Raw genomic sequence first — 20,229 nt, forward strand, 5'->3', positions numbered from 1 at the left:
TTTTGATCATTGACAAGGGTGTTCACTACTGGACTCGACTCAGCCATGGACTTTCAGGTGTAATGGTTCATACCTCTTTGTCACTACCACAGTTGCTTCTGCATCTTCCTGTTCCCACACAGTCACGTTCACCACAGTACCGTGGAAGCTTCTGTAGGACAATCCTGACTGGGCTAGCCTTCATTCATATCACAGACTGGTCCCTCAGTAGGTTGTCTTAGGCAGATGTAGCTGACAGCCGTGCACATCCTTCTTCACCAGGTGTTTCCACAGATTGTGGAGTGCTACTGCAAAGTGAGTGAGGCTTTTGTCCTCCTCCTCAGTTTTGGAATGTTCTCTCCAAACAGGCCCTCAAAGCATGCTATGATCTGTTCCAGGCTGGCACGACCCTTTTCCAGTAGAACCATCACTGCTCGGTGATGGCCGCGCACATCCTTCACCAGGCATTTCCAGAGATTCTGGAGTGCTACTGCAAAGAAGATAAAGCTTTCGTCCTCCTGTTGCCTCTTGACAAAGAACCTCCTCCTCAGATTTTGAATGTTCTCTCCAAACAGGCCCTCCAGGCATGCTATGATCTGTTCCAGGCTGGCACAGCCCTCTTCCGGTAGCACCATCACTGCTCGGTGATGGCCGCGCACATCCTTCACCAAGCGTTTCCAGAATTTCTGGAATGCTACTGCAAAGAGGATAAAGCTTTCATCCTCCTGTTGCCTCTGGACAAAGAACCTCCTCCTCAGATTTTGAATGTTCTCTCCAAACAGGCCCTCCAGGCATGCTATGATCTGTTCCAGGCTGGCACAGCCCTCTTCCGGTAGCACCATCACTGCTCGGGGGGCATTGGAGGAATTAATAGCCAGCACCATGATCACCGGGGTAGGAACCTGATACAAGCATGCAGTACTCTTCAATCCCTCCTCCCACTCAGCCAGGGGGATGTTGGAACCATTAAACCTAGGCACCAGGGCCAAGGCTGATCTCAATGGTGCCATAATGTTTCCTGCTCCACCTCAAGGGACATATTCTGCTGACTGCTGCCAAGTGTGGTAAGGAGCAGCGTGGCGCGGCAGCAGAAAACACTCTGTGGCCAGTTGCAGGAAACGGAATTGTATTAAAAATAAAGTTTGGCAATACACAACAAGGCACCTGACCGGGGACACTCACAGGTAGTAGCAGCAATGAGAAGTGAAGAAAGGATTTACCACTGCCTAGCTGCATCCCAGTGTTGTAAAATTCTGGTTCAAGCCAGCCTGTTTGTCCTGCTAGTCTTGTCTGTGGCAATAAGGACTGTACTGACACTCTACTGGGAACTCTAACTGTGCCTATTGCTGCAAGGGTTGTTGTGCCTGTACTGCAAGAGTTCTGCACCTGGTGTCATCATTGATTATACCAGTGCTAACTACTGAGCTCTGTAAACATCCTTGTCATTCTTAAATCTGCATACTTCTAAATACAATAACTCTTAACCCTTCACAGACTTTGTGTGTGCTGCTTCCTTACATTGAAGTGAAGAAATGTCATCAGCACACCAAGGATTCATCGAAAAGGGTCCAAAACGTTATTCCGTGGTCACATAATAAATATACAGCAACGTTTCAGAGCCTCGCAGGGTCCATTCGTCGGTCACTTGCCTGACAAAGAGGCCCTGCGTGGCTCCGAAAGGCACAGTAATGCCTCGTTTCAACTGAGCGGATCGGTTCGGTTCAGTTCGGTACGCTATTTTGAGTGTTTCCATTATGAAAGTGGCCCATACAACCGAACCAAACCGCACCATTCCTGGTCCTCCTTCAGATGTAGGGCCATAGGAAATGGTACGGTACGGTCAGGGCGTAGCTACTGGCGTAACACGATAAATTCCACTGATTGGTGGACAGGAAAACGTCAATGCTCACATCAAACAAAAGCACAAAACAAACACCACGTTTCGTGTGAACCCTGCATGGCCCCTGGCGGTCCCACTTGCAGTGGAAACGCTCACCTGAATAGGCCGGACCATTCTAACCCTTCCAAACTGTACCGACCGAACCGTTCTGCTCAGTGGAAACGAGGCATTAGAGGCACAGTTAGCGTTCCCAGTAGAGTGTCAGTAATGGTGTGCTGGTGACATTTCTTCACTTTAAGTATCCATGGTTTCCAACCAATGGTCATTACAGCACCCAGCATCACTGAACAGCCGGTTATCTTGAATGTGTGCGTGAGGAACATTGCATTTGGGTTTCCTTACATTGGGCACCCCATCCCTGGCCCTGCCCACAACTGGTCAGATCTAACACAGGGGGACCCTGAGCAGAAAACACAAAACAGTTCAGGTCATAGCAATTTCAGGAGGGCAGATCTGAATCCACAGGGAATGGTGAGGTTGGGGTAGTAAGTAGAGGACATTGTACATACGTCTCTCCCAGATCTTCTACTATACAGTATAATGTATGGATATAAAGACACAGAGCAGGGAGGACACTGCTAGGACTGGAGGTAGGGATTGGAAAGGACTTACCTATTACATGGACGGTGTAGAGATCTCTCAGTATATAATGTCTTCTATTGTTAGTTATATTTGCTATATCCACGCTGTATACCCCGTCATTGTCCAGAGTCACATTATATATGATCAGACTTCCATTCTCTGATATCATTGTATTGGGGAAATATTTAAACTCAGAAAGCTTACAACCAAAGTGAATACCTATTCCTCTCTCCTGATGTCCTGGTGATTCCCAATAGTACCAGTAAATCCAACCACAGCTCCGTCTATCTGTATGGTTGATAGTGAGATGGAGTCTGATAGGAAGGAGAAGGTCAGATCCCGGCTGGGCGAATATTTCCTCCTGAATACCCGGGACATTTCCTGCAAAAAACAAAGTGAAATGGCCACTGAGGAGAAGTTATAATTACATTGTATTATAAAACCAAATATATAAAGATCCTCAAAGAGAAAACTGATAACTAATCCCACACAAAAACAATGTAGGGCCGACAAAAAAAAATAAACCCGCAAAAATAATCTAAATATGTTGAGTGATATCCCATCTGTATTTACACTTAAAAGGCATTCTGAATTTGAATATCCACAGGGCTTCATGTCTTAACCACTTAAGCCCCAGCCCTATTTCCGACACTTTTTGTTCACAAGTTAAAATCAATATTTTTTCCTAGAAAACTACTTAGAACCCCCAAACATTATATATATTTTTTTAGCAAAGACTCTGGAGAATCAAATGGCGGTCATTGCAATATTTTTTGTCACGCGGTATTTGCGCAGCGGTCTTTAAAACGCCATTTTTTTGGAAAAAAATACGGAAAATCACATTTCACTGCATTTAAAAATACTAAACAGTAAAGTTAGCCAATTTTTTTGTATATTGTGAAAGATGATGTCACGCCGAGTAAATAGTTACCCAACATGTTATGGTTTAAAATTGCGAAACACCCGTGGAATGGCAACAAACTACAGTCAATAGAAATCTCAATAGGCGAGGCTTTAAATTTTTTTAACGGTTACCAGTTTAGAGTTAGAGTGTAGCTCTTTTTTTTTAATTATTGCTCATGCTCTGGTGATCGCGGCGATACCTCACATGTGTGGTTTGAACAGCGATTCAATTCGCGGCTCGACTTCCATATACGTTTTTTTTCGTGCGCGAGCTAACGGTGACGGGGGCAGCTAAAAAAATTTTTTTTCCTATTTATTTATTTATTTTTTTAACTTTATTACAGGTTTTTAAAAAAAATAAAAAATCTGATCACTTTTATTGCTGTCACAAGCAATGTTAACATCCCTTGTGACACCAATATGTAGTGACAGGTACTCTTTATGGAGGGATCGAGGGTCTAAAAGACCCCAAACCCCTCCACTACACTTCCATGTATGCAAAACGGGGAAAACTGCATTTTTGCATACAGCCGTTTTTTAAATCTGCCGCCTTTTGCAGCAGAGTAACCCGGAAGTGACATCATGGACGCCGCCTCCGGGTTACGTCATCGGAGACCCGATCAAAGCCGCTTTCGGCTTCGATCGGGACTCCATCCAGCTAGCGGATGCGCCGGCTGGGTGTTCGGGTCTCCCGGTGGGACGGGAGGCCCGGGCGAAGTCACGGAAGGCGGCGGGAGGGGAGGACGTCCCCTCCCGCTCACCCGGGTAACGATCGAGCGGCTCCCGAGCCGCAATCGGTTGTTACCGACGGAAAGCCAGCCATTGGCTGTAAACCATGGTACAGGGATGGTGCCTCTAGCTAGAGGCACCATCCCGGTATTACACCGCAAAGTTAGCCGACGTACCCCTACGTCACTTTGAGGTAAGTTAAAAGAAGACAAAGGTCCTCCCATGTGATGAACCATGATAAGAAAAAGACCTCATATTGCCTTTATGTAAATCCCAGAAATGTCTGGAGAGGTTGAAATGAAGAGCACCCCCAGCTCTCTGTCCTACACAATTCTTTTTTTGAGCTCTCCGTATCCTCATGGGTTGCCCAATACACCCCCACATATTACAAATCACATTTGGCCCATGGGATTCAATAAACATTTTCCTGCTGCAATACAGAAAAGGCTGAATTGTTTTCTTGTCTTATGTAACGTCTAATATCTGCATGGACTGAAGTCCCATCTAAAAGCCCCATGGATGGGGAGCCATGTAAAGGAAGGTTTGTTAGTCCTATCCTCAGAATAGCCCGGGGGCAGTGTTGGGGTAGTTACTCAAAAAATGTAACTAGTTACTAGTTACTTCTGTAAATTGTAATGACATTACTTTACTAGTTACTGCATTTGAAAAGTAACTTCACTACTTATTACTTTACTTTACTTTTGAAAAAAATATATGAACAAATTCCAATGCGCATATTTATTTGTAGTGCACAAAAAAAAATACAATATTTATTGTTTTATTTATATATATATATATATATATATATGTGACCACAGCGTGCCCCCTTTCAATGCCAGAGTGACCACAGCGTGCCCCCTTTCAATGCCAGAGTGACCATAGCGTACCCCCTTTCAATGCCAGAGGGACCACAGCGTGCCCCCTTTCAATGCCAGAGTGACCACAGCGTGCCCCCTTTCAATGCCAGAGTGACCACAGCGTGCCCCCTTTCAATGCCAGAGTGACCACAGTGTGCCCCCTTTCAATGTCGGAGTGACCACAGCGTGCCCCCTTTCAGTGCCAGAGTGACCACAGTGTGCCCCCTTTCAATGCCAGAGTGACCAGTGCACTTACCTGCAGTGGCGGGAGTCTTCTCCTCAGTCCTCCCGCCTCCTCCGAGTCCTCAGCCACATGATCCCCCGCTCTCCTCAGTCCTCCCGCCTCCTCCGAGTCCTTGGCCGCCGCCACACGATCCCCCACTCTCCTCAGTCCTCCCGCCTCCTCCGAGTCCTCGGCTGCCCCCACACGATCCCCCGCTCTCCTCAGTCCTCCCGCCTCCTTCGAGTCCTCGGCCGCCGCCACACGAACCCCCGCTCTCCTCAGTCCTCCCGCCTCCCGGCTTGGGTAACGCAGGAAAGTGCGTTACTCAAGCCGAGTAAAGTAACATAGTTACAAATGTTACGAATGTAACGCGTTACATTACTAAGTTACCAAAAAAAGTAACGTAGTTAACGTTACGTAACGCGTTACATTGTAACTCGTTACCCCCAACACTGCCCGGGGGGGGGGGGGTAGAGCTCCAAATGTAAAAGCTTTACTACTAAAGAAATGAGCAGTGCCCTGCAGGAGTGGATACAACTGCCCATCTGTGTATAACATTGTCCTTCCATCCTCCTCCATTTATCATTCAGAGTTGTATCTGGTTTTTAGCCAATATTAGTTTTTTTTAATTCAAAACAGTAACTTTTTTGAAAATTGGTCACAGTAGAGACTCATAAAAGTATAAAATATACAATAAGTTGGTGAACAGAGAGGTTTCTGATGATTAATCAAAAGTATAAACTGACATAGGGTGCCATAACCCAAGTGTATCATAAATAGTGCAAGAGAGACATGTTAGAGCCAAAAAATATCAGAGCAGAAATGTACACAGAGGTTTTGTAAAAAAAAACAGTCCTAAAATTTAGGGCTATCTACAGCGCTTGCTAACATTCAAAATATATAAATAATGGGTGGGTGTTCAAAATAAATGTAATAATTATAATAAATATCAAAGCAGCAAATCGCAATGTGCAAAATATTGTGCAAAAGTGAATAAAGCGATCCAAATAATTTATATGCGAAACCAATCAATATTGTATAAATAAATATTGTGACATATAAATAAATAAATCAATATTGTGACATAAAAATACACGTAACAATAGGAAGACAATTATAAGTTCATCACATGATAATAAAATCAGCAAGTGACAATAAAATAGTTCCAATTGGGTTTTCTTCAGTGCAAAAAGTTCTTCCAGATGGGTTAAAGAGTGAAGGTGCTCAGTGATAATTTTTCTTTAATTTTTTGACTTTTAAAGTGCAGGTGCAGGTTTCCTTTATCCTGTGGTATGTTAAAAAGATGGGGGACTTACGTATTAAAAATTATCACTGAGCACCTTCACTCTTTAACCCATTTGGAAGAACTTTTTGCACTGAAGAAAACCCAATTGGAACTATTTTATTGTCACTTGCTGGATTTTATTATCACGTGATGAACTTATAATTGTATTCCTATTGTTACGTGTATTTTTATGTCACAATATTGATTTATTTATTTATATGTCACAATATTTATTTATACAATATTGATTGGTTTCACATATAAATTATTTGGATCACTTTATTCACTTTACACCATTTGCACAATATTTTGCACATTGCTATTTGCTGCTTTGATATTTATTATAATTATTACATTTATTTTGAACACCCAACCATTACCGTATTTTCCGGCGTATAAGATGACTGGGGGTATAAGACGACCCACCTAATTTTCAAGTTAAAACATAGGTTTTGGGCTATACTCGCCGTATAAGACTTCCCCCCCTTCCGAAGCAAGGCAATACCATTGAAAAACATCGGATTTCTCATGACTGGGGTATTGCCCAATATCACAGGCTGCCCGGGCTACCACCTAACCACCCACACCTCCCTGTGTCCCAATAACTGACACACACACCTGGTATGGTTTTAAAACGGCCAAGGCAGCCTATTTATTAACACAACAGAAATGATAAACCACATTTTATTACATCCTTTTAATATCAATCCTCAAAAACCAGCCTGACAACAAAAATACCTGCTCTCCCAATAGGTCTCCGGATTTTAGAAGGCACCCTTAAACTGACCAACCGGCTGTATCTGCCACCATCTTCGTGTCACCATAGGCCCCCAGACGCACTTACACCGACTCGGGGACAAACACTTGTCACTCCTCCCACCGATACAGCCAGTTTCCAACTATGATTCTTAACACCACCACTTCTTAGGGCAGGTACACCCATACCAACGATGGGCCCAGACCCTCGCTCTCCAAAGAGCGTACCACTCCCCTGCCCTCAAAAACCCAGAGACCTCTGCCACAGACGCCCAGCGTGAAACCTTACGCCTGGGCGTCCCCCCACACCCGCACTGCTCTGCGTAAACCCTCCTGCAAACCCAAGCACCACAAGTCGATGCCCACCGCATTAAGGTGAACTCCATCCCCACGCAAAAACAATCCCACATCCCGCTCCAGCTCCAGGTGCCGCACCACCAAGCCCCCATTACGGACCACAAACCTGGACACCTCCTTGTTGACTTTGATGCGCGCTTTGTTGAGCCTGTGCACCGACCTGGCCAAACGCCACGACGTCCTGGCCACTATGTCCGACCACACCACCACCGTGTCCGGAAAGAGGGTGCGCAGGCGCAAGAAGTCAAACTTAATGTCCCGGATCAGCTCCCTCATGGAACGAAGCCCCAAGTCATTCCCCCCCACATGCAACAGGAGCACGTCAGGAGGCCTATCCAACCTGGAGCAGCGGTGAACCTCAGGTAACACTCGGGACCACAGCATGCCCGGCACCCCAATCCATTTAACCCTGGCCTCCCTCCTAGAGAAACCCAACTGCCCACCATCCGGGCGAACATCCGCCCGCTTCGCCCCCCAGAACACATAAGAGTGCCCCAGGATCCACACCAAACATTCAGAACCTGCAAAAGAATAGAAGACAATAGCCACCAAGGGAACCACACCCCCAGTCAAAACAACGATCAGACGGAAAAGAAAAAACACGGAACCCGAGGGTTCACACAGAAACACGACACAAGACTACACGAAAAAGACACGACCCCCCCCCCCCCAGGACTCTCCCCGGAAGGACACCCAAACACCCCCACACCCTCCAGTCTTACAACAAATGCGGGCGGACGTACAGCCGGAACCGCCCAGACTCCCAACGGCCAATCTTCTGCACCACTCGCTCCTCCAGACCCCATCGAACCGCCTCCGTAGCCGCCCCAATGCGGAAGGAATGCGAGGAAAAATTGGCCCCCGGCCAACCGGCAGCCACCAAGGCCTTCCGGAAAACCGACACAAACTGGAAGCGGGACAACGCCGATCCATCAGCATGTCGAAGCAAGGGCCCCGGTCCCGAGGGCCGTATAAGAAACCAGTCCCGGACAGCCCGCCCTGGGCACACCCGGGAGCCCGGTATCTCGCCCAAGTCAATCCACCGGCCCACCCCACACTGATCAGTCTTGGACCTGCGGACCCGCAAAGACACCCCTGCCCCCCGAAACGACACCTCAGCCACATCCAGACCACCACCCCCTTTCCGGGACTGACATACCAGCTCACCTACCCGAAAAGCCCCGAAAAAAGCCAACCCGAAAGCCGCACGAAAGAGGGTTGCCTCGAATGGCGAGGAACAGACCCCACCCAAACAACCCACAATGGCCCCCAACATAGCAAACGAGACCGGGCGGCGGGAGTCCGGAGCCCCCTCTCCCCGCCTGAAGCCCCGCGCCGCCCGCCTTACCATAAAATCCTTGGTCACATCCCTGACTCCTGACAACTGAAAAAGAAACGCCAGAGCCGCCAACTTCCGGTTAAAACAAGAAACGGACACGCCCGTTTCCACCTGCAACTCGAGAAAACACAACACCGCACCCAAGCGATCCGCATCCGAGAAGCAGCCCCCAAGGTCACTCACCAGCCCGTGCCACTCACCCCAGACCTTCTCATAAGCCGACCACGTAGACGGGCGCACCGAGTTCCTGACCAACCCAGGTATCAAGCGAAGGCGATGCTCCACAAGTGTTCCGGACAGGGCAACCCGTTCCGCTCCGCTTCCGGTGCCAAGACGCAAAACTTCTCCCACTGAAAACGAGACAGAGCATCAGCCACTGTATTCTCCACACCCGGTACATGCACAGCACAAACATAACAATTCAGACACAGACAACGCAAGACCAAATGCCGGAGAAAACGCACCACCGGGGGAGAGGAAGCCGACGTGTTATTGATGGCCTGGACCACCCCCATATTGTCACAATGGAAGCGGACCCTCCGGTCCCGCAAAGCCTCCCCCCACAGCTCCACCGCCAACACAATCGGGAACAACTCAAGAAGCACCAAGTTGCCCAGCAACGCGGCCTCCCGCCAAGAAGCCGGCCACACCCCCGCACTCCATTGCCCCAGAAAGAAAGCCCCGTACCCCACCGACCCGGCCGCGTCCGTAAACAGATCTAACTCGCCCTGAGACACCATGCCGGCCATCCAGAGTGACCGACCATTGTACAACTCCAGGAACGAACGCCACACCAAAAGATCCGCCCTATGGTCCGCCGACAACCGCACAAAGTGATGGGGTGCCCGTACCCCCGCCGTCGCCGCCGCCAGCCGGCGACAAAAAATGCGACCCATCGGCATAATGCGACAAGCAAAGTTAAGCTTCCCCAACAGCGACTGAAGCGCCCGCAACTGAATCTTGCGACTCCCAAGCGCGGCCACCACTGACGTGCGTAGGTCACTCAGTTTATCCAGCGGCAAGCGACACTCCATCGCTTCCGTGTCAATCACAATGCCCAAGAACTGCAAAGCGGTAGCAGGCCCCTCAGTCTTCTCTGCGGCCAGCGGTACCCCAAAAGACCCGAAGACATTCTGCACCGTGGACAACAGGACCCTGCACACCGGGGAATCGGCCGGACCCATCACCAAAAAATCGTCCAAATAATGAATGATGGAAGACAACGACGAAACGTCCTTCACCACCCATTCCAAAAAGGAACTAAAAGCCTCAAACAAAGAGCACGAAATGGCACAACCCATGGGCAAACAGAGGTCAACAAAGAACTGACCCTCCCAAACGCAGCCCAACAGATGAACACTGCTAGGGTGTACCGGCAACAACCGAAAGGCGGACTCAATGTCCGTCTTGGCCAAAAGGGCCCCCGCCCCCAACTTGCGAACCCACGCAACCGCCCTATCAAAGGAGGCATAGAACACCGAACAAAGGTCCGGATCAAGCGCATCATTCACCGACACCCCCTTAGGGAACGAAAGGTGATGAATCATCCGAAACTTGTTGGGCTCCTTCTTAGGAACCACCCCCAACGGGGACACCACCAGGCCCCCCATCGGCGGGGAGGAAAAAGGACCCGCCATCCTGCCCAAGGAAACCTCCTTGGCCAATTTGTCGGACACCACCGCCGCATGCAGCTTGGCAGACCGCAAATTATCAGGCACAGGGGGGACACTCTCAAGCGCACTCGGAATCACAAACCCCTCGGAGAAACCCCGAAACAACAAGCGCGCCGCGTCCTGATCCGGATACCTACCTAAGAACTGCGCCATTCTTTCCACCCGAACTGGGGTCCTCCCCCTTTCCAGTGTCAGACGGCTTCCCCTTTCCCTGCCGGAAACACTTAGACCCAGGGTGCGAGCCCCCGCAACTGGAGCACTCGTGCCGGAAGCGGCAAGAGCCCCCGAACTTGCAGTTCCCCTCGTTGAACTGCCAGCAGAACCCCTTGCGCTTTGAGGCCGACGGTGCAGAGGAAGAAACGCCACCCCCGGCCCCCCCGGAAAAGGGGGTGCTGGAGCCCCGCGCCTGTGTCATAAGCTTCATCCACAGGCCGATATCCTTGTGGTCCCACCGCAAGTCAGGGCGAACCGCCTTCCGTTGCCGGAACTGTTCGTCGTACCGCAACCAGGCCACGCCCCCATACACCCGCATCGCCTCGCCGATAGAATCAAGGTAACAAAAGAGCGCCGAGCAACACTCAGGCGACTTTTCCCCGATGACGCAAGCCAGAATGTTGAACGCCTGCAGCCAATTCCCGAATGTCCTCGGGATCAGCCGATAACGCCGCTTCTCCTCCTCCTCCTTCTTGCTCTCGTCCGGCTTAACCTTATCCAGGTTAAACTTTTCCAGGGGGAGCAAGGAGAAAATCTCCACATACTCACCCTTCCAGATGCGTTCCTTCACCTCCGGCTTGAGATGAGCCCCCAAGGGGCCCTCAAAACAGACATAAACCTCGCAGCGCGCCGCGTCCGACAGGCGCACGCGGTCACCGTCCCCTGCCATCTTCTTGGGGTCCGTCACCGCAGGAGCTACCAAACCCGCAACCTGCGAGCCGCCCGCCGAAACGGACCCCACACCAGCCGCTGCACCCGGAATGACGGGCGGCGGGGCAGGCACGCCCTGCCCCCCAACCGCCGACCCCTGCACGCTCCCCCCCCCGGTCCATGCCTGCACCGGGGACCCCGCCAACGCCTGAGGCCCACCATCCCCGCAGCGCGACATTGCATTCAATAATAGAATACATCGCTCTCTCTGATTGGCTCAGCACGGTATACTGTATGTAGCCGAAGCTACGGTACATACGGTATACCGGTACAGGATTTCAACACAGCCAGCCTCTTGAGAGATTACATCTACCGGTAATACTTATACTTAGGTTACCTTGGAGATATTATACTCGGCGTATAAGACGACCCCCCATTTTTGGGGGATTTTTTTGAGGTTCAAAGGTAGTCTTATACACCAGAAAATACAGTATTTATATATTTTGAATATTAGCAAGCGCTGTAGATAGCCCTAAATTTTAGGACTATGTATTTTTTACAAAACCTCTTTTTACTACTGCTGCTGCTTTGCCTATTACTCTTATAAATTTTATCACTATATAAATGTTTTTATTATATTAACATTTTATTCTAAACACTGGGCGCGGGGAGTACACTTACTCCTTTAAGCGTTACTTTCTATCTAGAAATGTACACACCATGAACACATTGGAAATTCCATATCAGCCTCAGTGTGAGATATGAAGCTCAACATGAAGAGTCATAGCTAAACGCACGTCTCCGGGGCCTGCAACCATCTATCCCATATCCTGTTGAACTTGGAGGGGGCAGCCTCTGTGTTTATATATTAATCTGTAGTAGAGTATGATGTTATTTATCTCCTTCAGCCAGGCATTAAGATCAGGAGGCCGATCTCACAGCCATTGTCTAGCAATATGTTTCCTGGCTATAAATAAAATTTCATGTAAGAAGAGCTTAGTGAATGTGTCCGGATCTACATCCAGGAAGATTCCCAAAAGGCATGGCTTGGGGAGTAGTGTTAGAAGGGACCCCATGTTGTCATGGAGGAACGTCACGACTTGTTTCCAGTAGCCCTGAATCTTCGAGCAGTGCCAAATTAAGTGGAAACAGGTACCTTGGTCTGATTTACACATGGAGCAGAGAGTAGATTGGTTGCTTTTGTATTTGGCAAGCATGGGAGATGTAAGATAGGAGCGGTGGAGGATGTACAGTTGAATGAGATGCTCTAATAGCCTCGGGGACACCAGGGCTTCACTCCACTCCTCATCCTCCAAACCACCAACATCAATCTCCCAACGTGTCTTGAGAGCATAAACATCTACGGAGGAGGAGGGAAGGTGTAGCGCTTCATATAATATGGAAATTAAGCTTTTAGGGTCACTACTCTTGATTACCTCTAGGACTGGGATGGATTCAATCCGTGGCACTTCAGTAGCAAATTGTGTTTGAAAGGCATGTCAAAAATGTAGGTATCGAAAAAGCATATGGTTCGGCAGCGAATATTCAATTTTCAGTTTATCAAAGGACTTTAATTTTCCATCGTCCAACAAGTGAGATGAATAGTAGATGCCTCTAATACTCCATATAGTCGAGTCTGGAATTAAGCCAAACTCAGGGAGCATGGTGTTATGCCACAAGGGCGTGGAGTCATGAAGCTGGGGAAGATTGAGTTTAGCCGACACCACGTCCCATACGTGCCTATAGTGGTATAATAAAGACTTGGTGTAACCCCCGAGTCTCGCCCCCCCCCCCCCCCCGCAGACCAGCCAATATTAGTTTTAATAGAAGGAGTGTCACTGGAGATACAAAGTACACATTTTATTCTATATTATGTCTGGTTTATAAAGAGTCATTACATTTCTGGTACAAAGCATGGCCAAGTTATTTAAAAGTGCAACATTTTGCATTTTTTTAATTTGGTATTATCAAATTGCCGTATGAAAGAAAAAGTTAAATATGAATTGTAAAATAGTATCATTTAAAAATAGGTAATATATTGTCACTTCTTTATTATGATCATGTTTTTACATCCCTCTGCCTGGACACAGAAGAGCCCACAGGAGGAGGACACGGAGGGGACACATCACTGCAGTCGGGGTATCTATGATATGTACTCTGTCTGATAATAATACTGTATTATCCCCTTTTTATAATGTTCTTACATCTCTCTGCCTGGACAGAGAAAAGCCCACAGGAGGAGGACACGGAGGGGACACATCGCTGCAGTCGGGGTATCTATGATATGTACTCTGTCTGATAATAATACTGTAATAGCACCTCTTTATAATATTCTTACATACCTCTGCCTGGACAGAGAAGAGCTCACAGGAGGAGGACATGGAGGGGACACATCGGTGCAGTCGAGGTATCTATGATATGTACTCTGTCTGATAATAATACTGTAATAGCACCTCTTTATAATATTCTTACATACCTCTGCCTGGACAGAGAAGAGCCAACAGGAGGAGGACATGAATGGGGACACATTGCTGCAATCGGGTTTATTAAAAATTACCTTTCCTTTTCAATCTGCAACTGTTGTCATTTTCTGAAAATGCAATGCAATATGGCTGCCTGGAGCTGTTCTGTACACAGAATGTATACTGACTACACCCCCAGAAACATAATTTCCTGCTTGTGTGGTTGGCTCACCAATTTTCCCAGAAGTCTGCCTAAGATAAAAGTCATATTTCTGGCATCCCCTGCAGCAAAAATTAAATTTTTGCTGAGATACTCCCAATAGGAACACGTCTAAAGGGATGCAGGCCCAGCAGCTTTCCTCATTAGAGCTCTGCAACTGCCACAGCTGATTGATAATTATGAAACCACTCCCATTTGACCCACTTAGCACAGGAGAACAGAGGAACAAACATGGATTTCTTTAGAATAACAAAAGGTAGGAATCTGCAACAAAGTTTGTTAAAATCCTTGCAATGTACAGAGATCACCTAGAGGGGAATGTGTTTTTCTCAACAAAAGTGGAGTTACGCTTTAAAGATTTAATTTGCTGTAATACAGAGGGAGCAGTATATGCTCTTGAATGTAGCTGTGGGCTACAATATGTGGGACGTACAAAGAGACCATTGAGAATACGTATCAAAGAACATGTCCAGAATATTAATATAAGATACAATAAGCATAGTTTTTCTAAACATTTTTGCCAAAATCATTAATAAAGAGTAAAGACCCCAAACATTTGAAATTTTGGGGTATTATCCCCTATAATAGACATTGGCGAGGTAGTCATAAAATCAGAAATCTAAGCCAACTTGAATCAAAATGGGTATTTCTTATGGATACCCTTACACGAAATTGATTGAACATTGAGTTTGATTCAAATTGCTTTATTAATGATTTCTGACTCAATATTGACTACCGTAATTATCGCAAGGTAAGGGTATAGCATGCACAGAGGTGTTATAGCACTACACCACGGAAACATCAGTCACTATTATTTGTCACAGTGTTGGGTGATACACAGTCAAGATCACCGATCAAACTATTTATTTGTTCTGCACTGAAGGACTTTGTACTCAAGTTGACGTATATCGATGCACTTTATTTTAGAGGCGCTTATCACTGGAAAGTTTAAACATCTCTATCACATTGCTTCATGTTAATTCACTCAGGAAGTGCATTTCACTGCGTGTTCACACATCATTATGTATTTTTCTTTCTGCATGTAGTTGGTTATATTTTTATGTCATAGTCGCTTTTATTTTACATACTGTATGTTTGAGGTCATAAGACAGCTCATCACCACCCTTACCTATTTTCAATATCCTATCAGCCACGGATATGCTGACCAGCATATGCAGCAGTCATTGTAGCTGTTTATTCTATTAGTGATGGCGCGGGGGTACTTTGTATATGTAGCACCCTCCTAGGTAGGTGCTAGGTAGGTAAAACCTAGTGTCTCCATCTGCTTATCAGGGGAGCCTGATTGTTAGTTAGGCCTGTTGCATGTGTCCAGGGTGTGATTCATCTGGGCTGAGGGAGTGTACCCACTGTATCCAATAGGAGAGCATGTTAACCAGTTACCCACTGGGCACTTAAACCCTCTTCCTAACCAGACCAATTTTCAGCTTTCAGTGCTCTCACATTTTGAATGACAATTACTCAGTCATGCAACACTGTCCCCATATGAAATTTTTGTCCTTTTTTTCACACAAACAGAGCTTTCTTTTGGTGGTATTTAATCATAATTGGGTTTTTTATTTTTTTTTGCTATAAATGAAAAAAGACTGAAAAGTTTGTAAAAAAAAATGAATTTTTTCTTTGTTTCGGTTTTAAATTTTGCAAATTTAGTCATTTTTCTTCATAAATTTTGGCCAAAATTTATACTGCTACATATCTCTAGTAAAAATAACCCAAATAAGTATATATTATTTGGTCTTTGTGAAGGTTACAGAGTCTACAAGCTATGGTACCAATCATTGAAAATTGATCACACCTGATGTACTGACGGCCTATCTCATTTCTTGAGACGCTAATAAGTCAGGACAGTACAATTTCCCCCCAAATGACCCCTTTTTGGAAAGTAGACATTCCAAGGTATTTAGTAAGATGCATGGTGAGTTTTTTTGAAGTTGTAATTTTTTCCCACAATTCTTTGCAAAATGAAGATTTAAAAAAAAAAAAAAGTTTTCACAAAATGCTCATATTACGAAGTTATTTCTCACACACTGTACAGGCATACTTGCAACTACACCCCGAAATACATTCTGCTACTCCTCCGTAGTGTGTGAGACTTTTCCACAGCCTGACCACATACAGAGGCCCAACATCCAAGGAGCACCGTCAGGCGTTCTAGAAGCAAAAATTACACATATAATTTTCTGACGACCTATCACACTTTTGAAGGTCCTGGAGCACCAGGACAATGGAAACGCCCACAAAATGACCCCATTTTGGAAAGAAAACACCCCAACACATACTCTAGGAGGCCTAGTGAGTCTTATGAACATGTCATTTTTTTCCACAAGTTTTTGGAAAATTTTGAAAGAAAACCAAAACGCATTTTTTTTTTACACAAAGTTGTCCGTTTTTTAAGACATTTCTAACACATAGCATGTACATGGCAAAAATGACACCCCAAAATACATTCTGCCACTCCTCCTGAGTATAGCGATACCATATATGTGACACTTTTCCACAGTCTGACCAAATACAGAGGCCCAACATGCAGGGAGCATCGTCATTTCCTGACTTCCCATTACAATTTTGTGAGGCACTGTAGGGCAATGATAAGCATTGTAGTGGCACTGATGTGGCAGGTATGTGGCACTGATGAGCACAGACGTGGCATTGATGTGGCACTGATGAGCACTGATGTGGCATGGATGTGGCACTAATGAGCACTGACGTAGCATTGATGTGGCACTGATGAGCACTGATGTGGCATGGATGAGCACTGACGTGGCATGGATGTGGCACTGATGAGCACTGATGTGGCACGAATGAGCACTGACATAGCATGGATGTGGCACTGATGAGCACTGATGTGGCATGGATTAGCCCTGATGTGGCATGGATGTGGCACGGATGAGCACTGACATGGCATGGATGAGGCACTGATGAGCACCCTGACGTGGCATGGATGTGGCCCAGATGAGCACTGACATGGCATGGATGTGGCACGGATGTGGCATTGATGTGGCACGGATGTGGCATGGATGTGGCACTGAAGTGGCATTGATGTGGCACGGATGAGCACTGACGAGCCATGGATGTGGCACAGAAAAGCACTGAAGTGGTATTGATGTGGCACGGATGTGGCACTGACCTGGCATGGATGTGGCACAGATGAGCACTGATGGGGCATGGATTTGGCACAGATGAGCACTGAAGTGGCATTGATGTGGCACGGATGAGCACTGATGTGGCGTGGATGAGCACTGACATGGCTTGGATGTGGCATGGATGAGCACTGACGTGGCATTGATGTGGCACGGATGACCACTGACGTTGCACGGATGAACACTGAAGTGGCATGGGTGTGGCACGGATGAGCACTGACGTGGCATGGATGTGGCATGGATGAGCACTGATGTGGCACAGATGAGCACTGACGTGGCATGGATGAGCACAGATGTGGAATGGATGAGCATGGATGTGGCATGGATGAGCACTGAGGTGGCATGGGCGGGCACAGATGTGGGATGGATGAGCATGGATGTGGCATGGATGAGCACTGAGGTGGCATGGGCGGCACAGATGTGGCATGGATGTGGCACAGATAAGGCGCGGATGTGGCACGGATGAGGCATGGATGAGCACGGATGTGGCATGGATGAGCACTGAGGTGGCATGGGTGGGCACAGATGTGGCATAGATGAGTACCGAGGTGGCATGGGTGGGCACGGATGATGCACGGATGATGCATGGATGGGGCACAGATTAGGCATAGATGGGGCACAGATTAGGCATGGATGGGGCACAGATTAGGCAAGGATGGGGCATGGATGAGGCACTGATGGGGCGCGGATAAGACATGGATGGGGCATGGTTGAGGCAGAGGAGGTGTGCAGCTGCAGTTTCTCTCCTCTCCTCGCACGCTGTACAGATTGCTGTGTACAGCGTGCGAGGAGAGGAGAGACATGAACCGGACATGCGCCGGTTTGTTGTCGGTCATTGGACGGAGCGATCACGTGGCAAAGGCCTGCTCTCATTGGCCCTTTACCACGATCCGTGATGTGTCAGGTCCCCGGGACCCAGCGAGCACGGACACTCCCATGTGCGTGCCCCAGATTCTGGGAGGACGCCCATGTACGCCCTCCTAGAGCTAGACTACTGCGCTGTAGCCATCTTTTGGCTATGGCCTGGTCGGCAACTGGTTAAACAGTGGAGGACACCCATCCAGTGACACACAGGCTTTTGTAACTATCCCAGTGGGTTGGCACAAACAGTGGTGCATCCTGGGATATGTTATAAAAGTCAAGGGCACATGTGACAAGGTGTCTTTGGGCGGGAAGCCAGGTCCCAGAAGGAGGGTGACATTTGTCTCTCCTTCTGCCGCTGTGAATGGTGGTCGGCCTTGTGAGCCAGGAGTGCGGAGCTGAGTCAGGAGGTCCAGGAAAGCTGACTAGAGGAGTTGGAGGCAGAGCAACCTTGGGAAAAACAGTGTCCGCGAGTACCGGGGTTTGCGCAGGAAAGGGGACCACTCCAGTGGAGAGTCAGTGGATAGGTGACAGCACACACAGCAAGTGAGAAAGGGGATGGCAAGTTAGAACCCTGAAGAGTAATTCAAACAGGAACATATTATCTTTCTTCACTTCTGTGGCAAGGAGAAGCAGCAGCCTTACCCCACACTACAGCTAGTTGTTCTCAAGATTGTGCATAGTTCATAGTTGGAGTTTCCCACTCATCCCTTCTCCTATCCCAGTTCCAAATAAAAACACAAAAAACGAAATCCCCTGGATTGATTATTGACTGAGCCAAGGGCTTTCAAGTGCTATTTGTCTGCTATCAGTTGCTAAGGGTAACCCAGGGGAATCCAGAAAGTGTAATTCTCAGCAGTCCTCATGGGGGCAGTGCTACATATATTAATACTGTATTATCACCTCTTTATAATGTTCTTACATACCTCTGCCTGGATTGAGAAGAGCCCAGAGAAGGAGGACACTGACGGGGAACATTGCTGAAGTCGGGATGTCTGGTCTGAGTAGAAGTAGAAGGATCCGTTGAATATTGAATCATAGAGGAAGGACATTTCATAACTAAAGGATTGAACTTCCACTTTTTCAGTCACGTTATATGTATGTTGTGGATTGTAACTCCACAAAAAAGGAATATCTCAGTGTTTGCTGAAGATTTAAACTCTCTGACTTTTTCTATCTTCTTTTATTAGTTAGGGTAATGTCTGTGCTGAATGTTCTGGTCTTCTCACCCACTGTTGCCTTTATTACCAGAGAAGTGTGGGATTTAACCACTTGCCGACCGCCGCAAGTACATATACTGAGGCGGTCAGCCCCCCCCTGGCCAAAGTGACGTAGGGGTACGTCACTCGCCCGCGAGCCAATAGGGGGCGAGCATGCGCCACCGGAGGCACGCTCCCGCCCCTGCTCGTTCGCTGCCATCCCCGCGCGAGTGACCGGTGGCTCCGATGTCCGCCGGTCACTCGAGATCTCCCGCTGGCGAGGGAGAAAGGCAGACGGGTGATGTAAACAAAGCCGCCTGTCATTCTCCCTGGTGTAACTGCAGAGACTACAGGATCCTACTATGTAGGATCGTATGTCTCTGTGGTTACATCACAAGCCACGCCCCTTGACAGTTAGAAGCACGCCCCTAGGGACACACTTAGCCCCTTGATCTCTAATAAAGTTAACCCCTCCCTGCCAGTGTCATTTTAAAGTAACAGTGCATATGTATAGCACTGATTACTGTAGTAATGTCACTGGTACCCCCAAAAGTGTCAAAAATGTCAGTCAGGGGTCCGATCTGTCTGCCGCAAAGTCGCAGTCCCGCAAAAAAATCGCATATCGCCACCATTACTAGTTAAAAAAAAACAATAAAAATGACATAAATCTTTCCCGTAGTTAGTAAACACAATAACTTTTGCGCAAACCAATCAAAATACGCTTATTGCGATTTTTTTTACCAAAACAAATTGGCCAAAAATGTTAAAAAATTTTGATTTTTACATTTTTTGGGGGGGAATTTCATATAAAAAAATGTGAAAAATATTGTTATTTTTTCAAAATTGTCGCTCTTTTTTTGTTTATAGCGCAAAAAGTAAAAA

Source organism: Pelophylax lessonae, assembly GCF_965119305.1.
Source record: "Pelophylax lessonae genome assembly, chromosome: 2".
NCBI classification, from domain to species: domain Eukaryota; kingdom Metazoa; phylum Chordata; class Amphibia; order Anura; family Ranidae; genus Pelophylax; species Pelophylax lessonae.